The sequence below is a fragment of the Eleutherodactylus coqui genome, chromosome 11, assembly GCF_035609145.1.
Source record: "Eleutherodactylus coqui strain aEleCoq1 chromosome 11, aEleCoq1.hap1, whole genome shotgun sequence".
Lineage (NCBI taxonomy): Eukaryota > Metazoa > Chordata > Amphibia > Anura > Eleutherodactylidae > Eleutherodactylus > Eleutherodactylus coqui.
In genome coordinates, this window is record NC_089847.1 from 115,655,890 (window position 1) to 115,667,358 (window position 11,469).

An 11,469-nucleotide genomic window follows, 5' to 3' on the forward strand; every position below is an offset into this window, starting at 1 on the left:
CCCAGCATCCCTCCAAAAATCTTCCTTTCACTTGTGGAATTCATACCACATCAAGTTGTTGCACTTCACTGGGTATAGGAGGTCCTACACAATACTAGGCGTTCCTGTCCCATGACTTTTGGCATATCAAACAAATGAAAAACCTACCACAGCATACTTGTGTGTAAGTGCGCAGCAGTGCTCAACATCCTTGTTCAGTATGCTTGGGCCCCTTCCCTGTGGCTCTGTAGGTGTTGACGGCTCTAGAAATATTGTGCATTGTAGCTTTAACCCTTTCAATCCACTGTCTGACATCTAAAGACATTATGATTTAAGGTTATACTGCTCTGATGTTGGAAGACGTCCGTCGGGGTTCTCTTACTGTATATTGCCAGCCTCTCTGCTGTCGGAGCCTATCCAGCATGTCACCTCATGCAGTACTGGCTTTAGCCAGCAGATAGCGCCGTTGTATAACAGCAGAAAAAGAGTAAGCCCCCTAGGAAAATCAGAATACAAATTGGATTGGAAACGGTTAATAGAGCTTGATACTAGAGTGAAAACCATAGCATGGGCAGTTGGTCCTCACTAGGGTAAACATCGTATCACTAGGTCAATTTTATAGGATTCTTCTTTCATTTGTCAGTGCGGCTCAACATTATCTATTATATGTACAAGGGGTACCTGGCCTGCAAATGGCGTTCTTCTTGATGAAAGCATTGGAATTAGCCGAGCATTCTAACTAAAGTGCTTTCAATTGTCCCATTGAACTCTCTGTAGAGGCTTGGCCATCATCATACTGCTCTCCATCGGAGAATAGGGATTTAGGGCCCTAGTACTTGGCAATGTTGGTGTTTGTAGTGGTCTGACCCTTACTCAACTTACTTTTTGATCCATCTCATTGGCGGGTAAGGCCGGGGCAGCATCAACGTGCAGCACTTTTTCTTCCAGTAATATGTTGGGCGGCTGAGCAGAAACCAAACAGACTGCATTATAGTCAAAGGGGTTCATTCAGGCAAGGGATTCCCCTATCCTGCTCTCCGAATGGAAAGCAGCCTTATAAATGTAGAAAAGGGGTTTCTCTTGAAAGTAAGCAAAGAGGGTTCCTATTAAATGGCAGCAAGCAGAGATGTTGAAAACCATCAGGAACTGATACAGAAAGTATACTGGAATGAAAGCGTCATTAGCTGCAACCATAATGCTCCTTCCCAAGTATGTTCTTTTTTTCAAACCCGATCCCTGCTATTTGTGCCGCGTGGCGTTCTTGCAGACCCACAGCAAGAAAACCAAGAAGACCATGACTGTTTCCCACAGGAGACGCTTTGGAACATTTCCTCAACATAGTTTTCATAGTCAGTTGAATGAGAAATCTTCACCACTAGATGGCAGCGCAGGAACAGTTCTGCAGACTATAGAGTGTAAACCTGTTCGCAACTTGTGGAAAATTTCTGCACGGGATTTTCAAAAAGTTCACAAATTTTGTGCAAATATTTGAAGGAAATCTAAGCTTGACTCCGCCTGCGAAAATTCATATTGTTTTAGACAGCAGCTATATTTGATTTTTCATGATTTTCATTCATTTTTCACGATTGTGTTGAATTGGCACTCAGCATTCCTTTTTTTTTTGCCCAAAACCGGCATTGCATGGAAGGAAGAAAAGAAAAAAAAAGTTGTCCCTCATTCACTAAGAATGAAAATGTATGCCAACCTATGGAAAATGCACAATAATTATTTTTTAAATCGTTTCCTTAGTTATAGGGTTAAGGGGTTACATGCCCATTCCTGTCAGGCCTTTAGAGAGAGTGGATATGACGGATCACTCTGATTTGTGTTGCTATGAGGACTAGGCTATGTGTGCTAGGACCTGAGCTGCACACTGATTGGCTGGGGGGGGGGGGGGAAAAGAGATGTCCTGTTCCTGGTCTCTAGTGTGACTCAACAGTTTAAGACAATGCAGGAAAGAGACTCAGCCAGTGAGAGCTGCAGCAGAGCTGACCTGCAACTGGACTTGTGTACCCAAGAGAGTGGGAGACTTAGGTGATTGAATCTATGTTCTCCAACATATATAGTCCAGGCTCCAAAGGCAGATTAAGCTGGTGCCAGAGGAGACTTCAGCTGCCCGATTGCAGTCACTGGCAGCAGGCTCCGAGATTTCAATGGCATAAAGCACAACAGTGGTGATGCAGAAAGCGACATTTCGGAAGTGTGTACAACCATGAACACGATCTCTGATGGAATGGAGATGGATCGGGATCCATCAGTGTACAGAATCTCCAAAGTTACTGTAGTAATCAGTTGTTCGGCAGATAGTGAATGTATACGCCAATCAGGCGGATTTTGTCATTTGGGTAACCGAAGATTCTGTAAGACTAAGTTGCCTTAGGAGGGCGCTCTGACCTCCAAATAGTAGCTGTGGAGCTACTTACCCCATGACCAGGGTTAATCGTAAGTTGACCAATATTCCAAAATTATGGGCATACCCTAACGATACTTTTACACAATCCGACAGCCACTTAGTTTGGAGGCTAGTTAAAAACCAAGCAACTTCGACAAGTGAGCCATTCTCGCACACGTACCCCGACGGGTCCCATGAACGACTGATACCCACAATTCTCTTTTGAGCGAACACTTGGGCGTCTATCAGCCCGTGTAAAAGGTCTCTTAAAGAGGTTTGTCACTAGAACAAAAATGTTCGAACAGCTGCACTAGGCATAAAATAAGACTATATTCCTCTCTCTTCAGCCCCCTGGGACACAGCTTAGTGGCTCCCACGGCCCTGACTTTGTACGTCCAGCGGAAGTCAGGTGACGTCTGTGGCCAATTAGAGGCTACAGTGTCACTGTGAGAACTCCTGCCATCAGTGCTCACATCCCAGACACCATGATGCCAGGAGTTCGGGATGGTGACGCTGCGGCCTCTCATAAGCCACAGCAGTCACCTGACTTCTGCCGAACGCACACACCGGTACACAGCGCTGCGGCTACGGGAGTTGCTCAACTGAGTCCCGCGGGGCTGAAGCGAGGTAGAGAGGAAAGTATAGTTTATTATTCTATGCCGGGCCCAGTTGTTAAAGGAGTTGTGTCACTACAAAACTTTTTTCTCTAAGTTCATCTCATTCATGAGGTACGGACCAAGTTCTAGCGTTAATTGATCGTTAGTAGCCTCTTCTACTGTATCCAAATAAGACTACTGCATGTTACTGCCATCGCTTTCTTTATGAGACACTTCAAACCCATACATAAGGACAACTTAATGTGACTTAGCTGTAATACCAGACCCCACCTATAGACAAGAGTGGTGCTGTGTCTGGGGAATGAGAGCCTTTCTTTAAGCCTGGCCCAGAGCTGTCTTTATGTTGGATGGGGCACTGTACAGCATCATCTGTTGGGGAAATGTAATACCTTTAAATTGCTTTAAAGGGATCCAGTCATCAGATATGAGCATCATGAACTAAGTTAGGCTTATATGGCAGGTTTCCTTGGAGTCTGGGGAGGTATTTCTGATACTTACTCAGCTTCCCAATCCAGCACTGTCACCCCAAAAGCCAGTGCGGACCGTGTGGACGGACCACTGGCTGCACACTCCCATTGATTGCTATCAACCCTTGCATACCCTGTAACAAGTGTACAGGAGGAGAAATCATGTTAAAGCAACGCTCTAGTCTTGGAAAAGATGGCCGCACCGCTTCTCCGACTACCTGATGCCCACTATGTATTAATATTTATGCTACATGCTGCTCTGACTGGTCAGTCCTGCTAACACGAGCACCACTGGCCAATCAAAGCAGCATGTAGCGTCTTATACTAGTTACACACACTGCGCATTTGTATATCTGGTAGTCAGGGAAGCTGTGCGGCCATCTTTCTTTGTCCAGGACCAGACGGTCCCTTTGCAAACCAATTTGAGATTCAGGGTTTCCTAGAGGGTTTTCTCTTTCTGTCATTATACAATGGCGCCACCTGCTGGCTAGAGCCAGTACTGCAGTATGGGACATGCTGGAGAGTCTCCGACAACAGAGCGGCCAATAATATACAGTAAGAATACCCTGCCGGACGTCTTCTGACATTGGAGCTGTGTACAGCCTTCAATCAGAATGTCTTCAGACGTCATGCAGTGGATTGGAAAGGGTTAAATACAAAAACATACAGAATGCAGCCTATAAGAATACAGCCTGCATAGTCTATTATTATACGGGTGATATAAGCGTCGCGGCAGTAGATGGTTAAACCGCCTTGATAGGTGAAAAAAAATTAATCTCACTAAGCCAATGTTTGCAATGACCTTCTCAGCAACGCCGCCGCAAACCTGCGACATTTCTAGCATTCATAATGAACTTTCAGAAGCGGCATGTGAAGCGTGTCCAGAAAATAACTTGCATCTCATCAGCAAAAGACGGAACAATGGGCTTTTTAACACAAGCCGGACTGGAACGTGAAGAGCAGAGGGCAGCAGTCCCCTGAGCGCAGCATGAAGGCTAGGAGTGGGCTGCGGTATTTAGGGCACGCTCTGCTGTCTCTGGCAGGGAGGGGGTTGAGTGCTTATTACAGAATTCCGTCTGTAGGGCTCATTCAGTATACGGACTGAACCCTGTGGGGACAGATAGAAAAAAGCATTAGTTCATAACATCAGCTTCAGTACTAAAAGTAGTGATAAGTGCAATACACCCTTCGAGGCCCAAGGGTCTGCAATAGTGATGGTGTATATTAAAACAACCGTCCATTCTCGGGACAAAATGTTCTCCTGGAATCAGGAAGGGATGGAGGAATATTACCTGCACTTATTTTATCTGCCACCCTTCGCTCTGCTGGTTCCAGGTCCTGTATGTGTCACCCAATATGGCTGACGCAATCTTCAGACTACCTAATCCCCACAGTGCATTGGCAAAGTTCAACTATACTTGCTCTCCGATTGGCCAGAACTGTTCATGTGATCAGCACTGGCCAGATAGCAATGCCCAGTCTGCTTTAGGTGGTTAGAAAATGGCTGCGGCGATCTTGTTAAAAAGTGGATTAGAGGAGCAGCAGAAAACAATAACTGCAGGTACCCTGTTTCACCGATAATAAGACAGGGTCTTATATTAATTTTTGTTCCAAAAGATTTTCCTTTTTAAAAAGTACAGCTACCTGCACATTATTTACATTGACTTATTTTATTACCAGTAACTAGGGCTTAATTTTAGAATAGGGATTATAGATCAAGGAGCCTTAAAAATTCTGAAAAATAATTCTGCATCCTCAAAAATCTTGAAAACAATCGTGCTAGGGCTTATTTTTGGGGTAGGTCTTATTTTCAGGGAAACAGGGTAATACTGTATAAACCTCTCAACAGGAACATTTTATCCGAAAACCGAAGGGCCACTCTGACATATATCCACACGTGGAAGAGGTGTTGCAGAATGTGCTTCCATTCAATTCAGATGAGATAGATTTTCAGCACTATTCTATGCCAAAAATAGTGTAGTACAGGGACTGCCAACAATAGCCGGGTGCAAGCACTCGGCTATCTCTGGCACTACCACTGAAATGGGCTGGCGGTGCGCATGTGCCCGCCACTCCATTCCAGGAGCTTTGGTACCCCCACTTCTTGTGAGCAGTGATGTCCCATTGATCTGTTATTCCCTATGCTGGGGACAGGTGATAATTATTTTATGGGACAAACCCTTGGAACAATTTTTTCAGTGGCAGGGCGCATTATCCTGCTGGTAGAGGCCATTGCCATTAGGGACTACCATGAAGGAGGATACTTTGTCTTTATAAGGTTTAGGGAGGTGGTAGGTGTCACATCCACACGAATGCATCCTGGTGCCATCTCTTCCATTGGTAAGGGACGCACATGTTCCCGACTGTGAACATGATTCATCACACCAGACGCCTTTTTCCATTACTCTATGATCCAATTCTGATAATTAGAGGCCCATTGTAGGCACTTTTGTTGGTAGACAGGGGTGTGAATTGGCACTCTAACTGGTCTGCAGCTACACAGAGAGCTGCGATGCCCTGTGTGTTCTGACACCTTTCTATCATCGCCAGCTGTAACTTTTTCAGAAATGTTTGCTCTTCTGTGCATTGGACCAGATGGACTAACCTTCACTCTCCACCTGCATCAATGAGCCTTGGGCACCTATGACTGTGTCGCCAGTTGTCCTTCGTTGGACAACTTTGGTAGGTACTAACCCCTGTATACCAGGAACACCCCACTTTGGAGTCATCTAGCTATCACAATTTGGTCCTTGTAAGGATCTGAGGGATTGACATTTGCCCATTTATCCTGCTTCCAACATATAAAATTCAAGAACTGTCTGCTCATTTGCTGCTTAAAGCATACCTGAGCTTTTGACAAATTTTCTAACACATACCAGGTTCTCCTTACCCTCATTTGAAGCGGTTTGCACACTGTTTCACATCTGTAAGGTCTGATTTTCAGGTGGTCTTCTCCATTTTTCTGTTGTCCTGTTTAGAATCCACTTTCAGGCAGGCTGGGTGTAGCAAGCCTATCATTCTGCCAATAGTTTACTGTCCTGGACTTCCTTGCCCTGATTTCACATGCTGCATTGCTGTTTCTAGTCCAATCAGCAGTGAGGCAGTATCTGAATGCCCGCCCCTCTACTTTTTCAGGACAATTCAGGCATTAGGACATTCTAACCGAATGTTCAGTAAATCCACTATAACGTATACACACACTCAGGTGCTGTAACAGCAGGAGAGATAGAGATTGTGGAGCAGGCAGAGACTGTGGCTGCAGACCTGTCAGCCTGTGGGTGCAGGGAGCAGTCTGTGAAGATAGCTGTAAGGGAGGGACTAAGAAACTGCCCCAGCAAGTACAGAAGCTTAATCCCTAACAACAGGCAGTGGATTGCAGAGGGGCTGGAAAGGAAAACCTTAGAGGCAGCCACTTCAAAAACGTTATTTATAGCAGAAAAACAAAATTTTGACTTAAAGTATATTTACAACATTGATGAGGCTATTAGATGAACATAAACTGCCCAAGAGTTAATGCCTTTCTTCAATATACCCACCCAACCCACCAAAAGGCACCGCCTTGCACCAAAGACAGTACATTGCAGCAAAGGAGTAGGAGGTCATCTTGGTTTGATGATCCAGAGGTCTACTGAGACATTTGAGTACACCATCATCGTGCTAGTATAACCAAAGTGCGCATTGGGCAGATCTGGCAACAAAATTCCATTAACCCCTTCCAATCCACTGTCTGACCTCTGAAGACATTATGATTTAAGGCTGTACAGCTCCGATGTTGGAAGACATCTGTCGGGGTTCTATTACTGTATATTGCCAGCCTCTCTGCTGTTGGAGCCTATCCAACGTGTCACCTCATGCAGTACTGGCTTTAGCCAGCAGATAGCGCCGTTCTATAAACAGCAGAAAAAGAGTAAGCCCCCTAGGAAAACCAGGATACAAATTGGATTGGGAAGGGTTAATCCAGTATGAAGACCACCTGGATTCTAAACTATCAGATATTCTGCAAATTTGCATGAACTTAGTTTGTAACCGGATGTTCCATAATAGTTATCACATCTTACTCTTCTGCTTCTGACCTGGTGAGACCCTAGATCTTGTGCTAAGACCAAAACTGTATTAGGGGATCGAAAATTAAAGGATCTTCACACTATAAACACTCAAATCTACTTTAGGGGAGCCATTTCTTTTTTTTCTCTTTGTCTGGGATAGAAGATACAAACTTCAACACCTTTGCGTTTGCAGTTCCCACTTTAATGTCAAAGGCAGCCCTGTATTTTATGACCGCTGTAGCTTAAGTGCTGCTCCCTGCCATTAAAATTGCATAGGAATCCTCTTTAGTGAAATGAGGGTCAGAAGTGAAACGCTATAGGTTTCTCTTTCCAAATGAAATATTTACATGGATGAAGGTTAAAGGAACGTCTGGGAGAGATACGGTGCCCATTTATACTCAAAACAGGCAGACGTTCTCCTGGGAAAGGACAAACACCATTACTGGCTGCAACAGAAGAAAACTTCTAAAAGTTGACAAAAAGTTTTTACCCTTTAAGGGTTTCCGCTTTGTAAGATTTCAGGTCCCCCCCATCTACGCCTGTCATTCAGGCAGTGCGCTGTAAACACGGAGGACAGAGATCACTTTGGGTTCTCAGTAATGTATTTGTTGTTTGACAGCAAATCTGCAAAAAGAGAGTCCATTAGGAGAGGATTAGCAGTCCCGACCATTTACACCATATGGCCTAAGAGCTTTACCGAGTGACATAATCTAGCTCAGCATCAGTATACAGGCCCATCTGTGAGGAGGCAGGACTCTTGTATGGGATCACCATGTACTATTCCTTATTCCACACGATTATTCTTTGAGGGGGCAGAGACGACAAGTGAAAGATACAATGATTAACCACTTCATAAAAGCCCCCAGCCCTGGCATGTTTAGGGCATCCCTGTATGGAAATTAGAGCCGTGACCCCGGAGTGCAGCATACCATCAGATGATGAGCTTGCTGTGGACCAGTGTCAGGGTGAATTCATACTAGAATGGGAAAATCCAGCGATCTGAGCGATTTCCAATGAGACCTGGTCATCAGTGCTAGACTAGCCAGGCCCAAGATTTCACTGCCAACCTAGTGGTGTTTTCTCCTGCAGTGGTGTGGAGTCATGGCTGGCCTTAGCATCTTGTGGAGCTACGTGAATCATCCTCTTCCTGGCTCTGTCTATTCCCTTCTGAGGTTCTAAGGCACCACTGTCAGCCCTTGAGCAACCCTGCAACACAATTGCTCCTTTGTGTTACCGTAGTCATGTACTGAGCTTGGTCCTGATGCTGCATTTACGTGCCGAGCTTGGTTCTAGTGCTGCATTTATGTACAGAGCTTAGTCCTGGTGCTGCATTTATGTGCCGAGCTTGGTCCTGGTACTGCATTTATTCGCCGAGCTGTTCTGCTGTGGGTATGCTATAATCTTGTTGCCTAACTTAGGGCTAGGACTGTGAAAAGCAAATTGAAAATAGCATGATCGAGGAAAAACATTCAGCGGAAGGCGATCCTGTGAATGTAAACAACTCATCGGTGAAAGGAATCCGTCTGAATGATTCTTCACATCATCGAACAGGTTCTGCACAGTGAACAGACGTTAAATCTTACTAATTATCATACTGAAGGACAACTTCAAGTCACAGCATCACAGGAGACTTTGGGAGTATAAATTTATGGCCATTTTTGATACCCTAAAGAATGGAGTGAATCTCAGAGCAGTGTTCTTGCATCAGTTGAGAACATAAAAGGTCTTAAGGAGGTCAAGAAGGGTGTCCTTAGGGAGAGCACCCAGGGGTTGGTTGGGGGAGGGGGGGGGGGGGAGGGAGGGGGCCGGATATAGCATCATCTCTCCCCAAGGAGAACACCCAGAAGAGGTGCTATTCCAAATCATTGTTTTACAGACTTGGTAAAGACTCATACATTGATTTGAAGGAATACTGCCATTCAATAGGTGGCACTGCCGAGGTATTGTTCCATCTTCCTTATTTGCAGGTCTGGAGAGATTTCACTTTCCTTGGCACTGGCCTAATTATTTACTGTTACGGTCATCGCTCCCTGGGCTTTATCTAAATCCTATTAATCCCAACATGTCTGCACCCTCTTACCCACTGGCTCTGGTATTTATCCAGTGCAAACTAAGTTTGGCATGTTCGTGTCCTCCCATGTGATCATGCGTTATAGTAAATATGTCTTTGGATTATTTCCATTATGGCTGAGGAAGGACCCTGAGCAGACTGAAAGCTTGCTATAACAGCATGTATTTTTGTTAGCCATTAAACGTCTACAAGATTACTTGATTTCTATTACTCAGAACAATCACAGAAGCCAAATGCCACACGGCTCCACCCACATAACTTGCTGCGCCTAAGCACAGATGAGCTATAACCGTATAAGTTCTAGCCCCATTGCTACCTAAGAAACAGAAAGGCAAGATTCCAGTGGATTAAACAAAAAAAAAAAAATTGTACCACCGAGGACCCACTGACATGGTCTACTGCACCATCCGTTTCACGTATGGAATGCAGAAGTATGTCCTGGCCATGGGTCTCCAGTCCCAACCTTAGAGCATCATACGCACATATGATGCTCCGCAGTCAGGTCCAGAGACCAGTGGTCTAGCTGGGATACACTCCCTATGTGAACCAGATGGTGCAGTGGACAGTATAGTCAGGCGCTAGGAAATGCAAAACCAATACCTGCTCAGATGAATCCTGATTGCTGTTGCACCAGGCTGATGGAAACATCAGAATTTGGCACAAGCAGCCTAAATCAATAAACCCTTGCTGTCGGTTGTTCATAGCATGTCAGCATCTCCAGCTACTGTAATCTGAAGCAACTACAAGAAGCTTCCTGTCTACATGGGTCAATATTCCTTCGGAACTATTTTAACACCTCGTAGGCTCTATGCCATGATGAACTGCTGCGGCTCTGAATGCAAAAGGAGGTCCAACGCGCTATGAGATGGGGTCTCCAATAACGTGGCCATTTGAGAGCAGCATCGGCCCCTAAGCCAAGGATCAAAGCAGCAACTTCTGGAGTTTGCTTTTCCACTATCCAGGAAAACACTGAAAAACTACAAGGGAGTGGAAACCAAGTCAGCAACGTACAGCGAGAACCGCACGCTAATGGATATAAGGGGTACGCCACGGTACAGTCATCGTGAAACCATCCCAATTCTTGTTCAGGTGTCCAAATACTTTTGGTAGTGTACATTTTACACAGGTCCAAGATATTTCATTAGTTAGTTGAATTGGTGTAGAAGAAAGGGATGTTTTGATCATGAGCTCCACATTACTTGCATACTCATACAGGGAAGCTTTATTAAAAGAAATTAGTTTTAGCCACTGTAAATGGATACAGATAAGACAGAAGTATCAGAAATTTGCTGTCAGCACAAGTGTTCATTCACAGAATGAAGTTTTGGTTCGTGAATAGGCAGCATATTCTCCCTGAGCACAGAGGTAGTGTTGGTGTTTTTTTTGGTTTTTTTTTTATAGACAGACAACTGGGTGTTACCACTGTTTTAGTCAAAGAGGCATGTCCCTAAGCAGCCCAATACTGTTAGGGTTGTTTTGACTGTGTCAATGTACAGTCATGAGAAAAAGTAAAAGGACACCCTCATTGAATGCTTTGGTCAGCTCCTAATGGTCCATTTACACGGGACAAAGGTCGGGCAAATGATAACTGACACTCGTCCCTATTCTTCCTCGATTCCGTGCGCCTGCACGGGAGCTAACAGAGCTGCCTCGCTCATGGAGCAGCCAGCAGGGGGGGCGCGGTAGTGCAGGAGATGTTCACTACTGAACGGCCGCTGTTTAAACTGAACGATGAGCTCATTGCTGATGTTTTAGACTGCATAAACTATGGACGATCAGCTCATCGCTCATTTTAAACAGCGGCCGTTCAGTAGTGATCAGCTGCTGTGTTATTTCAATGGAGAGGGGCAGGGGAGCAGGAGGAGAGACATCTCCTGCACTGCCGCGCCTCTCCGTG